The sequence below is a fragment of the Rhagoletis zephyria genome, unplaced genomic scaffold, assembly GCF_001687245.7.
Source record: "Rhagoletis zephyria isolate East Lansing unplaced genomic scaffold, Rhagoletis_zephyria_1.1 Rzeph_scaffold_01152, whole genome shotgun sequence".
Lineage (NCBI taxonomy): Eukaryota > Metazoa > Arthropoda > Insecta > Diptera > Tephritidae > Rhagoletis > Rhagoletis zephyria.
Genome location: NW_016158236.1, coordinates 50,152 through 70,829, shown reverse-complemented (window position 1 = coordinate 70,829; position 20,678 = coordinate 50,152). Strand labels below are relative to the sequence as shown.

At 38.4% G+C, this 20,678-nt stretch overlaps 1 protein-coding gene across 3 annotated transcripts in view; it reads right to left on the bottom strand.

Annotated features, from left to right (window-relative positions):
* The window catches only part of LOC108362956 (uncharacterized protein K02A2.6-like), a 90,931-nt gene extending 70,812 nt beyond the window's left edge, over window positions 1-20,119 (bottom strand). Inside the window, exons 1-2 of one of the 3 annotated variants that reach the window (XR_001847539.1) lie at window positions 19,817-20,119; window positions 19,604-19,740 (exon numbers count right to left, since the gene is read on the bottom strand). The gene's annotated coding sequence lies outside the window, so the exon portion shown is untranslated. Of the gene's footprint in view, window positions 1-18,901; window positions 19,741-19,816 lie in introns of those variants that run through there. The other 2 variants (XR_001847540.1, XR_001847541.1) reach the window with 2 other exon arrangements.
* Window positions 20,120-20,678: the final 559 nt, after the last annotated feature.

The window sequence follows — 20,678 nt, the reverse complement described above, 5'->3', positions numbered from 1 at the left end:
CTACATTGTTTTTGAAGTTAATTTTATTGGTATTTTTATACAAATACTTTTCATGCTTTACGCAAAAACAAATACATACATCAATCAAACTTGCAAATTTTATACAAATTTTTATCAAAAACGTTTTAATCTGAATCCTTGGATATGCAGTTACATGCCTTATGAAATTTTAATAAAATAAGTGCAAGTTTTGAATCGCGGTTTTTTCATATAAGACGTGCAATTTATAAAAACTGGCGTTGATTTTTTTAGTTTTTTTGCAAACGGTCTTGCGCATTTTCTTCAAATTCATCTTTGTATGGAAAAAAGGCATATCAAAGAATTCAGATTAAAAAGTTCAAAATTTGTATGGAAATTTGTTGCATTTTTCTAGAGTTTTATTAAGTTTGAAAGTCTGAGATAATTTTATGGTTTTGGCTAAAGTATTAAGACTATTTTTATAAAATATAACAAAAAAATTAACTTAAAAAAAGTACATATTAAAAATAAAATCACCATGGACTCTGTTTTGATCGCCAGTGTAAGTTTGTTTTGTTCAAATGATATGGAAGCGGATAAATCAATTTTTTGCTGAATACATTTACAGCCCGATTCTGTGCACTTGATAAATTGAAAATCTTTATAATTTGTCAATTTTTTATTATTTATCAATAATTGGTATTCTAGCACAGAAATCAAAAGCTCTTTTCTTGATAAATTGGGCGCGTTTATAAGACGTAGCTGTCTAGCTCAACTGCTACGAACTGTTGGCAACTGTTGGACCCAACAATTACGTCTTAGAAACGGCTTGATGAATATGCTGCCAAATGTAAACAAATGAAATTGCTGATGATAAATTTAAACAAATGAAATTGCAATAGAGATAGTTGCGCCGATAGTATTTAGAATTCAACGCTGAGCTGCCGCCGTGTTGAAAAAATCTTTCAATGTTATAATGAATTAAACAGTGTATAATTATATAGCAAACATCTTAAAAACATATATTTAGAAACGTGGTATTAGTATAAAATATTTTAGTTACTTTATAACATCAGTAATATAAAATAGAATAAATTTGTTTGCAACTGCCACCCAACAAAGCGGCGTTAAATTTAATACAAGCGGCGTAAGTCTTTACGATCAGCTGTTTAAGCTAAGCGCAACACGTTGAGTTCAGGTAGCGTAAAATTTTTCGCTTGAAAAAATGGCGGAAAGTTGCCAACTGTTAAGCTGAGCGGAACTATTCAACTGTGTGTTTCGAAGAGGAGGTCGTACACATCACAAAACTGAAAACCGACGGCATAGTTTACGAGAAATTTGTTCTTAAAGTTGAAAATTTCACCTAGCAAAATGTACGACAACAAACCATTTCAAACAAATACAAGTGTGCAGAAAACACACATTCTAACTAAATTAAGCTCTTTGAACGTTTAACTATTTTATATTTTATTAATTTCATTATTTAACGATCAGGAACACGTTTATAAATTTGTTTACTTTCCTTTAGAGAACCGAATTAGTATGTAGGTGTGTAAGTATGGACAATGACCGAATCGAAGATGGCCGCACATGTGAGTAACGTGTTGCCAGAATACGTTTCAAGATGTGTTGTCAGATGTTCAAAGCGTAAGAATGTGGCCACTCTGAACTTTACACATAGTCTCTGGCAACCCTTCAAGCTAGCAAACTCTTTTTCTCGATCTTCATTTTTTGACACTCTTTTTTGCTCTGCGTTTTTTTCCTTCTTTTCTGGAGGACATCGTAAGCGATAACGCAAAATTTTGTAAAAGTGTAAAAATAGTAAATTTTTAATTAATAAATATTCCGGAAATCAACTTAGATTAGTACCATTTATTTCTGTGAAATAAATCTGCTAAATTGGTGACCCCGACTTGAGCGAATATGGAAGGTAGAGATTCCGCCGATGGCAGCCAAAACCACCACTCCGGAGGCGTTGCTACGGATATTTCTAACGACGAACAACACGTGGGGGCAACTTTTGCAATCCCAAAGATTAATCCACCAAGTATGACCGATACTCACATCGAATCGTACTTCATGTCGTTAGAGTTCTGGTTTGCGGCCTCAGGCATTATATCCGACTTGACAAAATATAATATGGTAATGGCGCAAGTTCTACCTGGAAAATTGATGGAGTTACAAAATATAAACAGCGAATTACCCCAACAAAATAAATACGTTTATATCAAAGAGAAGCTAATTCATCATTTTGCAGAAAGCCAACAACGTCGTTTACAAAAAGTTGTATACGAGATGATGCTGGGCGACTTAAAGCCGAGTCAATTGCTTTACGAAATGAAACGCGTTGCTGGACAATCTCTCAGCGAAAATATCCTTATTGATCTTTGGGCAGCTCGATTACCAGCTCAAGCACGAGCTGCAATTATCGCATCAGAGCATAAAATAATAAGAAAAGCCAATATTGCGGACGACATCGTGGAATCACTAAACCTCGGTGAAACTTGTTATTCAGATTCGCACCTACGAAGGGTAGCTAGTGATAAAAACAGCAACGAAAACAAATCAGCACTTTAAACGTTACAGTACGAAACCGAGTACGAAATCTTCCACGAGAGTCTCAGCGTGCCAACACAGGTAGAGAAATTTGCTGGTATCATCTTACATATGGTAACGATGCTCGAAGCTGTCGCAAGCCTTGCTGTTTTTCGAATATGCCTAAGAAGCATTGACACACACAACCCGTTGAAGCTGCTCTTAACAAACGCGAACGTCATCACACAGCTTCAATTAACAGTCTCAAAATCGCCGACATATGCAACAACATTAAATCGACACAGGAGCCGACGTTTCTGTGCTCCCACAAGCCTTCAAATTCGCGAAAGTCAACACAACCAACATGCGCCTTTACGCAGCTAATGGAACAGAAATTAAGGTATTCGGCGAAACGATGCTCAAGCTCAACCTTGGACTACACCGCCGCTTCGAATGGAAATTTCTGATCGCCGATGTAAACACGTGCATCTTAGGTGCTGATTTTATGAAACATTACGGATTATTAATCGACGTTAAACGCAAACGTCTTATAGATAATTCAACGAATCTACAAGCAAATTGCGAACCCTCAAACATACCAGGTATGCTAATTAAATCGTTTAACGCTTCTTTGTCATTACCCCAGGTTTTAAAAGACTACATAGACCTCACTACTCAACAAAAACCAGGCAACTTCGCCGAATTTTCTATCACCCACCATATCGAAACATCCGGCCAGCCTGTATTTTCGCGCCTAAGGCGACTGTAGCCTGAAAAGCTTCAAGCTGCCAAACGCGAAGTCGACGAATTGCTGCGCCTAGGTATTTGCCGGCCATCATCCAGTTGCTGGGCGAGCCCGATGCACATGGTTCCAATATCAAACGGGGCATGGAGGCTTTGCGGGGACTATCGCGCACTAAACGCGACCACTACTCCTGATAGATATCCGCTCCCGTTTCTGCAGGATTTTACTTCAATCCTTTGCGGCAAATCAGTTTTTTCGAAGGTTGATTTAAAAAGGCCCCACACCAGGTTCCCGTTCATCCCGAAGACATTCAGAAGACTGCAATAACAGCGCCTTTCGGACAGTATTAATTCCCATTCATGACGTTTGGCCTGCGCAACGTGGCGTAAACGTTTCAACGTCTAATTCACCAGGTTGTGCGGGGTTTAGACTTCGCATTCGCCTATGTCGATGACATCTGCGTCGCCTCTAACGATTTAAGTGAACACCAAAAACACTTTGGTTGCAAACAGAGTGGAAGCGCAGCCGAAGAGGAAGACGAAGCCGAAGACGAAAAACAGTGCAGTAGTTAACATATGAAAGTGATCACAGTGCAAGCAAAGACGAAGACGAAGATGACGTTCCCACGACAGTCGGGTCTACGTAACCGGAACGACCCAGATTTATATCTGGCCAAGGACTGTCACTCCAGCAACACTCCCCAAAATCTCTGGGGAATTTGTATGCTGTTACAAAAACAACAACGAAGATGAAGACGTTGCGCAAGCGGTCAGCTTGAAACAGTGCGGTACTGTTTTCAAAGACGAATTGCTTGCTGTGATGAGTTGTTTACAATTTATTTAACTGTTTGCAATTGTGGAAAAACGTGTTTTTCAAGAAATTTGGCTAAATATTTGGCAAAATGTAATCAAACGTATTAATTGGCATTCTGGTATATTCGAAAAATGTCTGTCCTTCTTGCCGTAACACATAATACAAGTGGCGAAATTCTCCAAAAGTTGTCCTATACAAATTATTTCATGAATTGCTGTTTTTTCTTTATTTTCTTTTGATTTCATCTAAAAACTATGTACACTCGCCAGCTTGCCCGCAACGCAAGCAATTCGTCTTCGGCTTCGTCTTCATCTTCGTCTTCGGCTTCGCTTCCACTCTGTTTGCAACCTTACGCTTATTGTTCGAACGGTTACGTGCATACAACCTGAAGATCAATATTTCAAAATGTGAATTCGAAAAGAGTAAACTGGTCTTTCTGGGTCATGAAATTTCAGAAAAAGGAATTATGCCGATTAAGGAGCCGGTAGCGGCCATTGAAAATTTCAAATTGTCAAATACTGTAAAAGAATTAAAGCGATTCTTGGCCATGATAAATTTTTATCGGCGGTTTATTCCGAAAGCAATCGATACGCAAATTCACCTGTTCGCCTTGACACCAGGTAATAAAAAGAACGACAATTCCAAGATCGAGTGGAATTCAAAAGCCATGGATGTAAAAGCGCAGAATGTAAACGCCAATTGGTGAATGCAACAAGTTTAGCACACCTACAAAAAAACGCTGAGTTATCCTTGTGGGTGGATGCATCCGATTTCGCTGCCGGTGCAGTTTTACACCAGATTGTCAATGGCGATATTCAACCCCTGGGGTATTTCTCGCAGAAATTCGACAAAGCACAGATCCGGTACCGTACTTATGACCGCGAATTAACTGCCATTTTCATGGCTGTTCAACACTTTCGGTACATGTTGGAGGGTCGAAATAGCCACATATACACCGACCATAAACCCTTAACGTACTGGTTCCGGCAAAAGCTGGAAAAGGCTTGGTGTCGCCAAGCTCGACAACTCGACGCTATTGGTCAAATTACCACCGACATTAGACACGTTGAGAGTCCATCTAATGTCACAGCTGATCTTCTTTCACGCATTGAATCAGTTCAACTTGCACCGTCTCTAGATTTCAGCGCCTTAGCAGACGACCAAACAAACGACGAAGAGCTCAAGGCTGTTCTGAAAAATGGCTATTCAGGTAAAATTTCACTGTCTCTCAAACAGTTTCCGGTACCGGGAACCAACAAACTATTTTATTGTGATGACTCTACAAAAAATATTCGGCCATTCGTAATAAAGGCTTTTCGAAAACAAGTGATGTTATCTATACATAACCTTGCACATCCTGGCACGCACTCGACTGCCAAACAAGTAGACGAACGGTTCGTGTGGCCATTCATGCAGAGAGATTGCATCAGATTCACCAGAGCTTGTATTGAGTATCAACGTGGAAAAATCAACCGGTACACGCGTTCCCCATTGCAGTCATACGAGGTTCCCGGACAAACGTTTCACCCACATAAACATTGATATTGTTGGCCCTTTCACGTCTTGTAAATGACAGAGGTACTGTCTTACCATCATTGACCGGTTCACGCGATGGCCTGAAGCCATCCCGATTCCGGACATGACAACTACGTTAATTGTGGATGCACTAGTGTTTCACTGGATCACGCGTTTCGGAGTGCCCACATACATTACTTCATACAGAGGAGGTCAATTTTTGAGCAACATTTTTACTGAGCTAACTCGAGTTCTAGGCATCGCTCATCTCAAGACGACCTCGTATCATCCACAGGCCAATGGCCTTATAGAACGTTGGCACCGAAAGCTAAAAGCAGCCATTTTGTGCAAAAATACTGTTCATTGGGTTGATCATTTACGTATTAAACAGTTGGGTCTGCGGACAGTCCATAAAGACGATATTCAGGCTGCGGCGTCAGAACTAGTTTACGGAACGACCCTGCGGTTACCAGCAGAATTTTTCGTCGAAAACAACGATATGCGCACGGAAACAGAAGTAGTTAACCAATTACGAGAGGCTATGAGGTACCTACGTCCACATCCTACAGCATGGCATGTGAATAAGAGTGTATTTCTTCCACAAGAGCTCTCTAAATGCACACATGCTTTTATTCGAAACGACTCGATAAAATCATCAGTAAGCAGACCATACGATGGTCCTTATGAAATTTTAAATAGAAGTAGCAATTTCTACGAGATCTTCGTTGACGGGAGGAAAACAAATGTATCGGTTAATCGATTGAAGCCGGCATACCTTATCAACAACGATGAAGACATCACAAACCAACACGTTCAACAATCAGTTTTAAGGGAAACACGATCCGGTCGACGAGTTCATCATCCCACTAAACTGAACGACTACGAACTCGTCTAAAGGGGGAGTAATGTGGCCACTCTGAACTTTACACATAGGCTCTGGCAACCCTTCAAGCTAGCAAACTCTTTTTCTCGATCTTAATTTTTTGACATTCTTTTTTGCCCTGCGTTTTTTCCTTCTTCTCTGGAGGACATCGTAAGCGATAACACGTAATTTTGTAAAGTGTAAAAAATAGTAGATTTTAAATCAATAAATATTCCGATAATCGACTAAGATTAGTACCATTTATTTCTGTGAAATAAATCTGCTAAAAGAATATTATAAAGGCGAATATAATAAGTTATATTATTTTATAAGTTTAATAGCAATTATGAGTATTATGTATGCGGCGTAAGAATATTATAAAGGCGAATAGGAAAAAGTAAAGAATACCCACCGTTTCGCTAGAAAAAAACTAATAATAGGAGTCGAAAAATAGGAGAATAGTATTCTCCTTTTGGTGTGCACCAACTGGGGCTACCGCCCCACAGTGGTCCAATGTGCAAAGCTAAGGTACTTCAATTCAATTTTTTGTTTGTAATTTTTCAATAAAATTTTTATCAAATATGCAAGAATATTTTCTACTTAAGAGTAAATACAACTTTGTTTTCAAAAATTTGGCTACATATAAACATAACGGTATCCAAAAGTCATAGTAAGCAATAAGTGAAAAATGAAATTGTGCGTGCAACGAAAACTGAGTACTTTTAAGGCTCAATAACTTGTTTAAATAAACTTTGTTTTAACTCATTTCTTTCTCCGTCATTGTTTTAAGCAAGAAAATTCAGGAAATGTGATAATTGTTACCGAAGTGGACGCACATATTTTTTTGGGGCTGATAAAGTTTTAATCTTTTTGGTGAGTACCAACTTATTATTATTTTTGTTTTTGTAGAAGAAATCTTTCTTATATGGCAGAATATAGATCACTTACTATACTTATTCTCTCAATTGATGTATATGCTAATAGAATCCACAAAAAATTCTGCGGCTAGCTGCGGTACCCATACATTTATTTTCAATTTTCAAAATGAGTCCTAAAATTTCAAGACAGGATTTTTGATTTTTGGCTGTCGACCCCTAAGAATGAAAGACTTGATGGAATAATGGATCTGGTACCAGGGAATATCAGTTTAGGATCTAGTGATAGAATCAAAATTGTTAAATTGAAATCATACGTGCGAAGTTAATTCAGAATTTGGACCTAANTTTCTACGAGATCTTCGTTGACGGGAGGAAAACAAATGTATCGGTTAATCGATTGAAGCCGGCATACCTTATCAACAACGATGAAGACATCACAAACCAACACGTTCAACAATCAGTTTTAAGGGAAACACGATCCGGTCGACGAGTTCATCATCCCACTAAACTGAACGACTACGAACTCGTCTAAAGGGGGAGTAATGTGGCCACTCTGAACTTTACACATAGGCTCTGGCAACCCTTCAAGCTAGCAAACTCTTTTTCTCGATCTTAATTTTTTGACATTCTTTTTTGCCCTGCGTTTTTTCCTTCTTCTCTGGAGGACATCGTAAGCGATAACACGTAATTTTGTAAAGTGTAAAAAATAGTAGATTTTAAATCAATAAATATTCCGATAATCGACTAAGATTAGTACCATTTATTTCTGTGAAATAAATCTGCTAAAAGAATATTATAAAGGCGAATATAATAAGTTATATTATTTTATAAGTTTAATAGCAATTATGAGTATTATGTATGCGGCGTAAGAATATTATAAAGGCGAATAGGAAAAAGTAAAGAATACCCACCGTTTCGCTAGAAAAAAACTAATAATAGGAGTCGAAAAATAGGAGAATAGTATTCTCCTTTTGGTGTGCACCAACTGGGGCTACCGCCCCACAGTGGTCCAATGTGCAAAGCTAAGGTACTTCAATTCAATTTTTTGTTTGTAATTTTTCAATAAAATTTTTATCAAATATGCAAGAATATTTTCTACTTAAGAGTAAATACAACTTTGTTTTCAAAAATTTGGCTACATATAAACATAACGGTATCCAAAAGTCATAGTAAGCAATAAGTGAAAAATGAAATTGTGCGTGCAACGAAAACTGAGTACTTTTAAGGCTCAATAACTTGTTTAAATAAACTTTGTTTTAACTCATTTCTTTCTCCGTCATTGTTTTAAGCAAGAAAATTCAGGAAATGTGATAATTGTTACCGAAGTGGACGCACATATTTTTTTGGGGCTGATAAAGTTTTAATCTTTTTGGTGAGTACCAACTTATTATTATTTTTGTTTTTGTAGAAGAAATCTTTCTTATATGGCAGAATATAGATCACTTACTATACTTATTCTCTCAATTGATGTATATGCTAATAGAATCCACAAAAAATTCTGCGGCTAGCTGCGGTACCCATACATTTATTTTCAATTTTCAAAATGAGTCCTAAAATTTCAAGACAGGATTTTTGATTTTTGGCTGTCGACCCCTAAGAATGAAAGACTTGATGGAATAATGGATCTGGTACCAGGGAATATCAGTTTAGGATCTAGTGATAGAATCAAAATTGTTAAATTGAAATCATACGTGCGAAGTTAATTCAGAATTTGGACCTAAAGTGGACAAAAGTTTTCCGAAAAAGAGAGCGGTTTGTTACTGCAAATAAAGATTGGCTCGAATTTGAAATAGGCTTGTCACAATTTGTGTGCTAAGTTTGGTAAGCCGACATATTCTGCTGGTAGGCCAGCAAAAAGTTTTGAAGATTGTTGCCAAAAAGTTAAAATGAAGAAAGCTTTCGAAAGTTATCGAACCAGATGTATTTCTTTTTGGCCACTGAACTAAAAATGAGATCTTCAGCTACGCTACCTAATGAGCTTTTAAGTGCTTCTCCAGGAAAGACGTACTGCTATTAAGAAGGTCATATTGGCAAAGAAGAGTCCTAAAGGTATTTCGCCTGAAGAAGCTCTCGCACTAATAACACCGGCAACCAAAAAAAAAATTAGTGTGATGTACGTTTGACCCGTCTTACCTATGGTTATGTATTTCGAACCGCAGAATCCGAATTTGAATTCAGCTTGGCCAATATACCTTCTAGATTTCGAGAAAACTTCAAAAAACCGTTTTTTGTTGCCGATTTTCACTATTTTTACGTTTTTTTTTTTTGAAGTTTTCTCGAAATCTAGGAGGTATATTGGCCAAACTGACTTCAAATTCGAATTCTGCGGGTCGAAATACATAACTGGTCAAATGCACATCACACTAATTTTTTTTTGTATGCCGGTGTATTCGACACAAATTTATCAAAACATCAGTATCGTTTACTTACTGAGGGCCATTTTCTAATGTAAGCAGTAAAGTTGCCTTTACTAACAGGGCAGATAAATTGTTCCTCACTTTAAAGTATTTTGGTTTTCTTATCTTACCGGTAAAAATAAATTTGTTATTCCGTAGAGTGAAACTTCACTACATTTCCGAGAGTGAAACTTCACTACATTCGTCATATAATTTCAAAGGTTGACAATGCAACATAAGCAAATATAGAGCAAGAGCCACTGTTAGCAAAAACCAAAACCTTGGTTGTAATATCTAATATATCTGACTCATGAACCAAACCCGAACCAAAATTTAAAGTTGGGTACACATTTTTAGAGGTTGCATCGGGTGAGCAACAATTTATTGATTCGAGAAATTAATGCGCTGATGAGAAAACGAAAACTCGTATATCGAGATGATAAAGTGGCCGGTAATCTAAAGGTTAGATGAGGAGACGGCCCTAAAAGTTGTTAAGCTTGATCTGACTTTTTAGTAGTTTTTATTTTTTTATTTTATACATATATTAGGTGGCTGATTCGGATCCGGCGTCAATACAGTATATACATAACGGACTTTCTATTTGTAATACATCCCAAATAGTTAAAAAAGTTTTAGGTATGCAGGTATCTATAACCGTGCGCAAGTGCTTAAAAAATGTACCAGAAATTGACGAAAAATTTTACGGTTTTTTTAATTATATGGTTGGTAGGCGTGGTCGCTATTCGATCTTGTCCATTTTATGAGCAGAAGTTGTTAGTCATTCAGACATAACTTGTGCAAAATTTCATCCCGATATCTGTCTTAGTTCTTAATATAATAATTAAATTACCCTAATAGAGCAGATGTCGGCCGCTGTGGTGTAGTGGTAAGCACTGCGCGCTTCAGCTCCGCAACGCCTGGGTTCAAGCCGTGGTCAAAACAACATCGCAAAAAAAATATAGAAAAGGTTTTTTCTTAACAGCAGTCGTCCCTCGGCAGGCAATGGCAAACCTCCGAGTGTATTTCTGCCATGAAAAACAGCTTCTCATAAAAATACAATCGGCGTTCGGAGTCGGCGTAAAACTGTAGGTCCCTCCGCTTTGTGTGACAACATCAAGGCGCACGCCACAAATCGGAGGAGAAGCTCGGCCAAACACTAACATATGTGTAAGCGCCAATCTATTATTATTATTATTATTTAGCAGATTTGACCACTGCGCGCCCCAGTGATGTAGCCTTGGGAAAGGATGAGGTAACTAGAATTCCCTTTCTGTGTGGTAAGCCTGGGGCGGCAGCCCAGTTATGTCTGTTATGGTTACTGGGTGTTTTATAAAAATGTCTTGTATATAAAAATGCGTGAAATGCATCAAAAGAAAGTGCGAAAAGTGCAAGTGTTTTTTGCAAATAACTAAATGTCTTATACAAATTCACAAAGTAGAATTCTCTTTCTGTGGTGCGAAGAAAAGAAGCAGAAGGATTATAACACTCACAAAGTAGAATCCTATTTATGTGTTGTGAAGAAAAGGAGCAGAAGTATTTTTGAGCAGAACTTCTTAACAATAAAAGTGGTTATACTATAATTATGATGTATATTTAAATCATACAATCAATAATTATTATCATTTCACTGAAAAACGACATAGCACTTATAATATTCGCCTTTATAATATTCTTACGCTTTGAACATCTGGCAACACACTTCGTTACTAAAACGTGCGGCCATCTTCGTTTCGGTAAAGGAAAGTAAACAAATTTATAATCGTATTCCTGATCGTTAAATAATGAAATTAATAAAATATAAAATAGATAAACGTTCAAAGAGCTTAATTTAATTGGAATGTGTGTTTTCTGCACACTTGTATTTGTTTGAAATGGTTTGATATCGTACATTTTGTTAGGTGAAATTTTCAACTTTAACAACAAATTTCTCGTAAACTATGAGTTTCCTCGCCGTCCGGTTTTCAGTTTTGTGATGTGTACGGCCCCCTCTAACCCCCATAAAGTCGTTTTGTTCAAAGCGTTGTTGTTGTAGCAGCAGTGCTCAACCCCCCAGATTATGTTATGTATCGTCGTCTTCATCCTCCGACTCTGTAAGACTGAGGCCGAGAAAGCGGGCAGCGTCGATAGGCGCGGTCCATAGCGCTTCTGGTGTCAGGGTCGTAGGGTTGGAGGTGCGCGTGAAGAGGTGCTGGGTGACGTGGGGACCCTGCCCACATGCGGGGCATGTGTTTGCCACTTGATTGTTCAGCCGGGAGACGTAGCTGTTAAGTCGGTGACACCACCCTGAACGGAGGTGCGCTAGGGTGCACCCGGTCTCTCTCGGCAGTTCCATTTCCTCCAAATCTATGGGCGGCGGTCGACCGCCTAGGACGATGCTGTCATTACGCTTGCTCAGGCTCGTTCTGACCGCATCGCTGTGTAGGCTGTTGAGCGCCGCTCTGTATGTTGCTGCATCGAATGGATGGTCTACGTACGGCTCAATGTCTGCCTTCCAGTCGTGCAGGTGTCGTCTCACGTGTCGTGGGGGCGGTTAGTTTCGAAGCAAGGCATTGTTGGGGTGATTTCCTCGATGACAGCCCACGAGGTATTGCTTCGACAACATGGTGTTGTGTTCTTTCACCGCCAGCATCTGGCTTTCTTTATGGAGGTGATGCTCGGACTACATGAGATGACAACATGTAGCCGCACATAGAGCTGTGTTCTGGCAGGTTTGGAGGTTCCTCCATTGGGTGTCGCTTGTCCCCGCCGTCCACACTGGTGCCGCGTAGTTAGCCACTGACCGGCCAATTGCCTTGTAGGTCGCGAGCAGAGTTTCTTTATTGGCTCCCCAGGTGCTGCCGGCTAGCGGTTTGAGGACTTTGTTCGGAGTTTGTTGCATGTGGCTGTGGCACACGGGGAGAAGGAGAAGAGGCTATCGAAATTCACTCCCAGGATTTTAGGGTTATTAGTCGTCGGTATTTTGCCGCCATCGACGAGGACGTCCAGTTCTAGCCCCACCTCCTTGGTCCAGGTTGTAAAGAGTGTGACGGTGGATTTAGCGGCAGAGATTTGGAGGCTCCTTGCAGTGAAGAAATTCGAGAGATCGGTGAGATAGTCGGTTATTTGTTCGCAAGGTCTGTCGATGTTTGGGCCAGTTGCCATTATAGTGCAGTCATCCTGCTGGCGGCGGAGGGAGTTTGGCCATGTAGAGATTAAACAGTGTCGGGGAGAGTTGGAAGCGACGAGTCCAGGATGTCTTGGCAGAGGGTCGCGTGGTTCACCGTGTCTAATGCCTTCGACAGGTCCACAGCGACTAGGACCGTCCTATCACAGGGTCGACGTTGGTTCACACCCTCGCTAATCTGTGTGGTAATGGTGTTTAATGCTGTTGTCGTGCTGTGCATTTTCCGGAATCCATGTTGGTGTTCGGCTAGCTTCAGATGCTTTGTCAGGCTGGGGAGGAGTAGTGCTCCATGGTTTTTGCCACTGGGGATAGGAGGGAGATGGGTCTGTACGAGTCTTCTGCGTCCGCCTTCTTCCCTGGCTTAAGGAGGAGAATGATCCTACCCGTTTTCCACATCTCGGGGATGATCAGGATGGACAGTGACAAGTTGAAAGCGGCGGTCATATACTCGACTCCCGCAGGTCCTAGCTTTTTCAGCATCTGCATGGAAATTCCCTCTGGTCCTAACGCCTTGGATGACAGCTGCCTGCGTCTCTTCGGTGGTAAAGCACAGTGGTGTGTCTCGGGGGCGCAGTTTGTGTGCTTTACGCAGCACGCTGCGGCGGGTTTTGTCTCTCTCTGGGTGTGCAATGAATTGCCGGCTGAAGAAGCGCGCGCACGACCGCGGATCCGCGTGGTGGTGGTGTCGAAGGTGGGAGCGACATTGTCCCTACGCTTCGTCGGATTAGAGAGGAGACTTGACTGAGGACCACAGTTTTCTGGCTCCGCTTGAGAGGTTGCAGGTTTTTATATGCTCATTCCATGTATTCCGCTTGTGTTCGTTGACCAGGTTTCTAATGTCTCTATTGATGTCTCTTATGCGGGAATCCCCTGCATTAGCCTGGCGGATTCGATCACGCTCGTCTGCGAGTCCCGCCGCTTCAGTGGGAAAGCCTAGGCGGATTTTAGCGATCCGGCCGGCTGGTATGAAGCGAGCGGCTGCTGCGTTGATGATACTGCGGATATTGGGCTCTGCTACGCGCGCGCATGATGGTAGTGGAAGAGCATTGAATTTGCGATCTGTGAATTCCGTGAAACCGTCCCAGTTCGCCTTCCGTGTGTTCATGTTCAAAGCGTCGTACACTCTCGCGAAGTCAACCCAAAATCGGCTATTACTTAAAAGAAAATGGTGAAGTGGAATAAAAGTGTTTACAATTAAGTCACATTTCACTTTTTGATGATGAAATCTATGAAATTTTCATCAGCATACAACATACATATTTGGTGAATTTCGCAACTTTAACACAAATTACTTAAGAAACTATAAAAGCGCGCGGGTAGGGGTATCCACCTTTAGAATCAAAAAATCCTCCTCTAGGCCCCCAATCTTGTTTTTTTTTTGTTTTTCCTTTCGATTTTTACTAAAATGTTCCCCAAATTTTGAAAACTTAGTACATTAGCGTAGGTACTGATTGAAGAAATGAATAAAATCAGTACGAGATGACAAATCAGCACTGTACTCTGGCAACCGTAGTAAAATTCCTCAAAGGCAGGCCCGGCCGCAAGGGGGGTTTAGTTTGAGATAATAATGGTAAAAAATATTTTAAGATCTCAATTATTTAAGATCTCTTCTCTTCTCTTCTCTTCTATCATCTGTTGACACTTTGCTAGAGCTTCTAAAATATTACAAAACAGCGATTTTTTGAAACTTTGACCTCGTTTTTTCAAAATCTGGAGCTGATGGCAACTTTATGCTAACGGATTCGTAATCAGCACAAAAAAACATCTATCAAAAACAGCTTTAACATTTGCCGTACCAAAATTTTCTTATATTTTTGTTGGGCTGTGTTATCCATTAAAAAATTAGCAAATATTCAGATTTCCGTTTTTTCTACAGAAATTTTTCCTTATGTGGTCTATAACACCCTTCGCTCCCCTATTTAGTTATAGTTTTGCAAAATAATTCAATGAATATCAGGGGCGGCGAAACGCCCTGTGGGTGGTGTGGTGGGTAGTTCTGCTGGTAGCAAGAGTAGACAGGTAAAAAAAATAGGTTGTCGATGTAATTGAGAAGATAAGCAGATTTCATTAGAAAAACTTATTGTTTCGTGTATAATACATATATTTTTCATACATTCTATGTACATTAGAGTGGTCCAAAAAAAGAAATTCGGAATTTCAATGCCGGCACCCCCTAAGATTGTTCTATACCGAAAAAAATATACCCCTATTTTTTATTTTTAAACCAAAAACTATTTAGGGAGTGCTCAGAGCGCTCAAAGTTTTCCATGTATTTTATATGGAGAAAAGCAATTTTTCGTAGAAATGGTATAAAATTCTTGAAAACCAATATTTTTCGATCGAAAAACTGTAGTTCTCTTCAAGAGACTTCCAGTATTAATGTCCAGTTGTGTATTTAACCATTTTTTTTCATATTAAGGATTTTTTATTGGTTACACATTACATTTTCTTGGGGTGTTGGCGGACCTATAATATATAGTTACCATGAAAAAATGCATAAAGAAACAATTGGGTATTATTATTGGTAGTCTCCTGAATAGGAACCGAGTTTTCCGATCTAAAAATGTTGATTTTTAAGAATTCTACACCATTTCTACGAAAAGTTGTTTTTTCCTCATATAAATACATGAAAAAATTTGAGCGCTTTGGGCACTCTCTAATTTTTTTTTCATTTCAAAATAAAAAAATATGGGCATATTTTTTCAGTATACAACAATCCTAGGGGGTGCCGGCATTAAAATTCCAACTTTACTTTCTCACATGCAATTTTGGAGCACTCTAATGTACATACCGCACACCGTCTTCAAAAGAGTCATAACTCAAAATTTGGCTTTTTTAAGATTATGCGCTAAAAATGTACACAGAGCTTCTATTTACCTTTCAGCAAAAGCTGGAGCAAAGTTTTGTTATAATTTGTTAAAACAACCTAAGGTAAAGTCGCCCTTGCCCATATGATTATCATGTGCTAAGAAATCGTTTTTCGCATTTTCTAACAAACGTATTATTTTGAGTTGTGACTCTTTTGAAGACGGTGTGCGATATGTATGTATATATTTTATGCAAACTATCATTTAAACAGATTTCGAGAAAATTTTATTTCTGCAGTGAAAACAAGGCCATTCTTTTTGAATTTCGTGAAATGAAGTCGTTCATGAGCTCATGGGTAAGAATGCAATATTGCTACAGGGAAAATTTTAGTGAAAAACGACAGGAAAAACCAAAAAAAAATAAGAAATGGAGGGTCTAGAGGGGGGCTTTTTGATTCTAAAGGTGAAGACCCCCCCCCGCGCACTCTTATAGTTTTTATGTAATTGGTTGTCAAAGTTGCGAAATTCATCAAATATGTTGATGCGAATTTCATCGATTTCATCATCCAAAATAGGTTAATGTGACTTAATTGTAAACTCTTTTACTGCACATCACCATTTTCTCTTAAGTAATAGGCTATTTTTGTTAATTTAACCACGATAAAAGATTTAAAGAAGTAGTAAACATGCAAGGGTTGCAATTGAACAACGAGGTTGGTGCGGTCAGATGATTAAATAATGTCAAAAACTGATATCGCAGAATTTTTTACTTCAATTTTAAGGTTTTATAATATAATGGTTTTTATTACAGAGCAACATAGCGCTCCTGGCGAAAATTTGTAATAAAAAATAGCGCGATTCTGCGTAGGCGGCCTCCGGCCGCGCTTAGGGATTATAACCCTCACTAAGTAGAATTCTCCTTTCTGTGTTGCCGAAAGTTGCTAGTGGAATTGCAAACAACTTAAAGAACAAATTACTTAAATACTAGTATTAACAAAGTGAAAATAGAGAGAATTTATGTAACGATATCTCTTTCTTAGCATCCTCGTAAAGTTTTGATATTCAGAAACAAGTCCCACACACAATTCGTTTTCACGCAAAAATTGCACATATTTCAGATTCTGGATTTTGCCCTGTGCGCCGTATCTTTGTCGCCATGGAGTCTGCATTCGTCAAAATCTCTATTATAAAACGTGACATTTTCTTCAAATCTACTGTCTCACCAATAATGAACTTTTCTTAAGTTTTATAAAATGTTGCCGATTTAGTATCAAATCTACTTGTGCAAATAACTTGGTAAAAAATTTCATAATACATCTTCCGAAAATACTCTTCAGGTGTGGTAAATACAGGATTTTGAATTAGACTTTTTTTTCTGCAAAATTTTCAGGTGGGTAATTAGCCACCTTTAAAAATTACAGGCGGGTTGTACTACCCACCATGCCCATATCTTCCGCCGCCCCCGATGAATATCATCATGTATGTGCAGTAGCCTGCGCCTTATTTTGCAACTTTGTCCTACAAGGCAAGCCTCCCCCCAGAAAGGTTCATTTGGTCATAAATACGTGACCTGCGAAAAATTCTTAAAATCGGTTAACGGAAAGATGTGCCTCAAACGCCCTAAAGTTCTTCAAATTCATGAAATTTCTCACAAAGCAGTCAATATTTTGCCTATAAGTAAAAATAGCTACAGTATTTTTAAGCCTCCCCATCTTTTAAAGTTATTGAGGTTTTTTTGAGAAAAAGCCGTGAGCCCTTTTGCGAAATTCATGGCGTCTCAAATATGGCATCTGAACTAACCGTAAATTAACCCAATACTAGAAGAGGAAGCTTCGCTACAACTTTGGCATTTGAATATTCTACGCATTTTTATCGGAAATTGTTGAAAAATTGCGAAAACCGTGACAATGCAAAAATTTTTCCCACGTTTTGTTAATTATTTACAATAATAAATTATTTATTGTTTTAGTTTGTATATAAAAAAATATGGGAATTTAAATTCTCTACAAATTTGTACGCAACCGTTGTTTACGAAAAAATGCAAAATAAGAGTGCAAATCGCAAAAACCCAAAAAAAAAACCGAAAATCCAAGATAGCGCAATGTAATGTAACCGGTAATATTCCGGTGTCAAATAGAAGTAAACTGCAACAAAAGTTCACTTCTACAAATCTTTTTTCTTCGTACCAATTGGCTAAAATTTAACTTCTGAATTCATAGAAAATTGCAATTTTACGTGGAAAAACCTCAACACATTTAAAAGTTGGGGAGGTTTAAAAATAGGTTAGCCTTTTTATCCGAACAAAATAACCTTGTCGTATTTTCCTTTTAATCGTATTTTCTTTTGGTCTTGCTTTCCACTCTTGGTTTTTGAGATATGGCAACACAGTCCTGCTGCCATTTGCACATATTCTGCATGTACTCTCATAAAGTTAAACAACAATCAATTTTTTATAAAAAAGCTGTAATATACTAAAAGTATTTATTTGTTTGAACGTGCACACTCTAGCTGCGCATATATTGAGTGTAAATAACGTGTAAATTTAGTGGAAAGTGCATTATATATTGTGAAATAGTCCCATACAAGTTGGTGAAAATTACAAACTTTAATAACAAATTACTTAAAAACTATAAGGTTGCGCGCTTTAAAACTTTACATACACCCCCTTTAGAACCCCCTCTACCATCCTATTTTCCTTAATTCCGTAATCGAGGGTTTCCACAGTGGTACCCATTAAAAGGGGTCACAAATCTCTGTGGAACAAAAACATAACATAAATAATAATTTTTACTTTCGTCCACAGTATTTTAGCGTAGAATTCCTTTCTGAGTAGGCGGCCTTCGGCCGCACTTAGGGATTATAACCCTCAGGCAGTAGAATTCTCCTTTCTGTGTTGCCGGAAGAGGGGAATATGACCCCAATCCCCCTACTATTTATTTTTATCTGAACAAAAGAACCTTATCGTATTTTCCTCTTTATCGTATTTTCTTTTGGTCTTGCTTTCCACTCTTGGTTTTTTTAGATATGGCAACACAGTCCTGCTGCCATTTCCACATATTCTGCATGTACTCTCATAAAATTAAACAACAATCAATTTTTTATAAAAAAACTGTAATATACTAAAAGTATTTATTTGTTTGAACGTGCACACTCTAACTGCGCATATATTGAGCGTAAATAACGTGTAAATTTAGTGGAAAGTGCATTATATATTGTGAAATAGTCCAATACAAGTTGGTGAAAATTACAAACTTTAATAACAAATTACTTAAAAACTATAAAGTTGCGCGCTTTGAAACTTCATACAGGGAACTATTAGACCCCCATCTACCTCCCATATTTTCCTTAATGCCGAACTCCGGGGTTAGCAATCTAAAGCCCACCCAAAATTTCTCCGTACAACTAAGGCGCAGGCTAATGTGCAGGCATGGGCAGAGGATGAGCACACAAATGGGCCAGCTTTTCTCAATATTCATCGCAATCTCGATGTTAATGTTAACTCAGTATTAAAAGAATTTTTATCTGTACCTCGGTGAATTGCATGTAACTTTTCTTTGAGTTTTGCTAAATCATTTCCACAATTAAATACAATATGTTGAATACTCTAAATAAAAAAATTATATTCTTGGCTGTTACGAATGATTTTACATACGGACATATTCATTTTCGCTGATGATGCAAGGTGGCGGAAGTTGATGTTTACGTGTCTACATTACACACAATACCAAAACAAAACAGTGAAACAAATCGTTCAATGTGTATGTAATGTGTTTATCATTACATCCAACATTTTACTAATCCATAACGTAGAATGCCCAGATCTCTGCCACGCCGCGCAAGGCAATGATTAAGGTCCACGATATCTGCATATGCATACGAGCTCCTATGGAAGGGGCCCCACCCAAAGTAGAATTGTGTCGTTTTAACATACCTAAATCCTCCATTGTATATGTTGTATGTGCTTAAGCTCCAAATGATGTAGTCCTATTTTAATGCAAAAACTGTTTGTCAATTGGCACGGCTTAAATAAGTGGCACTTCGTTTTACTCCCCTTTAAAGATGAATGACCTTGTTTATAATAAATAAAGTCGGTTTAAAAGAGCTGTAAAAATTGACGTTTTCAGACATTTTTCAATTAACAAACCTTTTATAAAGCTACTTTATTTTTTATGAATAAGGCCATTCGACTTTATTTTTATGTATTAACAAAATTCTGTACTATTCGCGAGATTCAAACCAAAACGCAGAGATAGGTTCTTTAATATTTATTTATAATCACAGCTTATACTTTTTGACATAGTTCGCAATTCCACGACAAACAAATAGCTGCGGAAAAACCAAGTTAACGTCACTTAAAACAACACTAAAGGCGCAGCTAGTCAACGACGTAGCGTAAACGTAGGTTGACGAACGTAGCAGAATATCAAATTTACTGTTGATAGAGAGAGAGAAGCAACGGCAACGTCACCACCCTGCGGTGGTGAGTTTTCGTTACTCCACAGGCAAACATCGATGGCCTACCAACTGTCATTTTGACGAGCAATGTGATTGCAAGTTTTTGTGTGTGGGCACTTTGATGTCTTGAAATAAGCATTTGCCGCATGACGCCACCAGACAACATTCTCTCAATTTCGGTGTTTAAAAACATTTAAATCTTTAAAAAACTTGCTGAATAATTTCCTAAAACGTAATAATAAATAATCCAATAAGGAACAGACTTTTATTTTAATTTAATATAAAAATTTCATCGATGTTACCACCAGCACGCTTTCTTTCAAATGAAAATATGGCTGTCAAACTATCGAATTGCCTGCAATAGATGTCAAGCAATAAGCGCTGACATNTGTTTTCCTGTGGAGACAGGGCCTTAACACGCGAATTCCACAAGGTAGATCGTGTCTGCGTCAACCACAATATAACCAGTAAACAACCTTCGGTGAATTTGGCGACTGCCTTCCTCGGGGATGAATATGCTAGGGATGAAATTATTGGTACACACGCCTTCC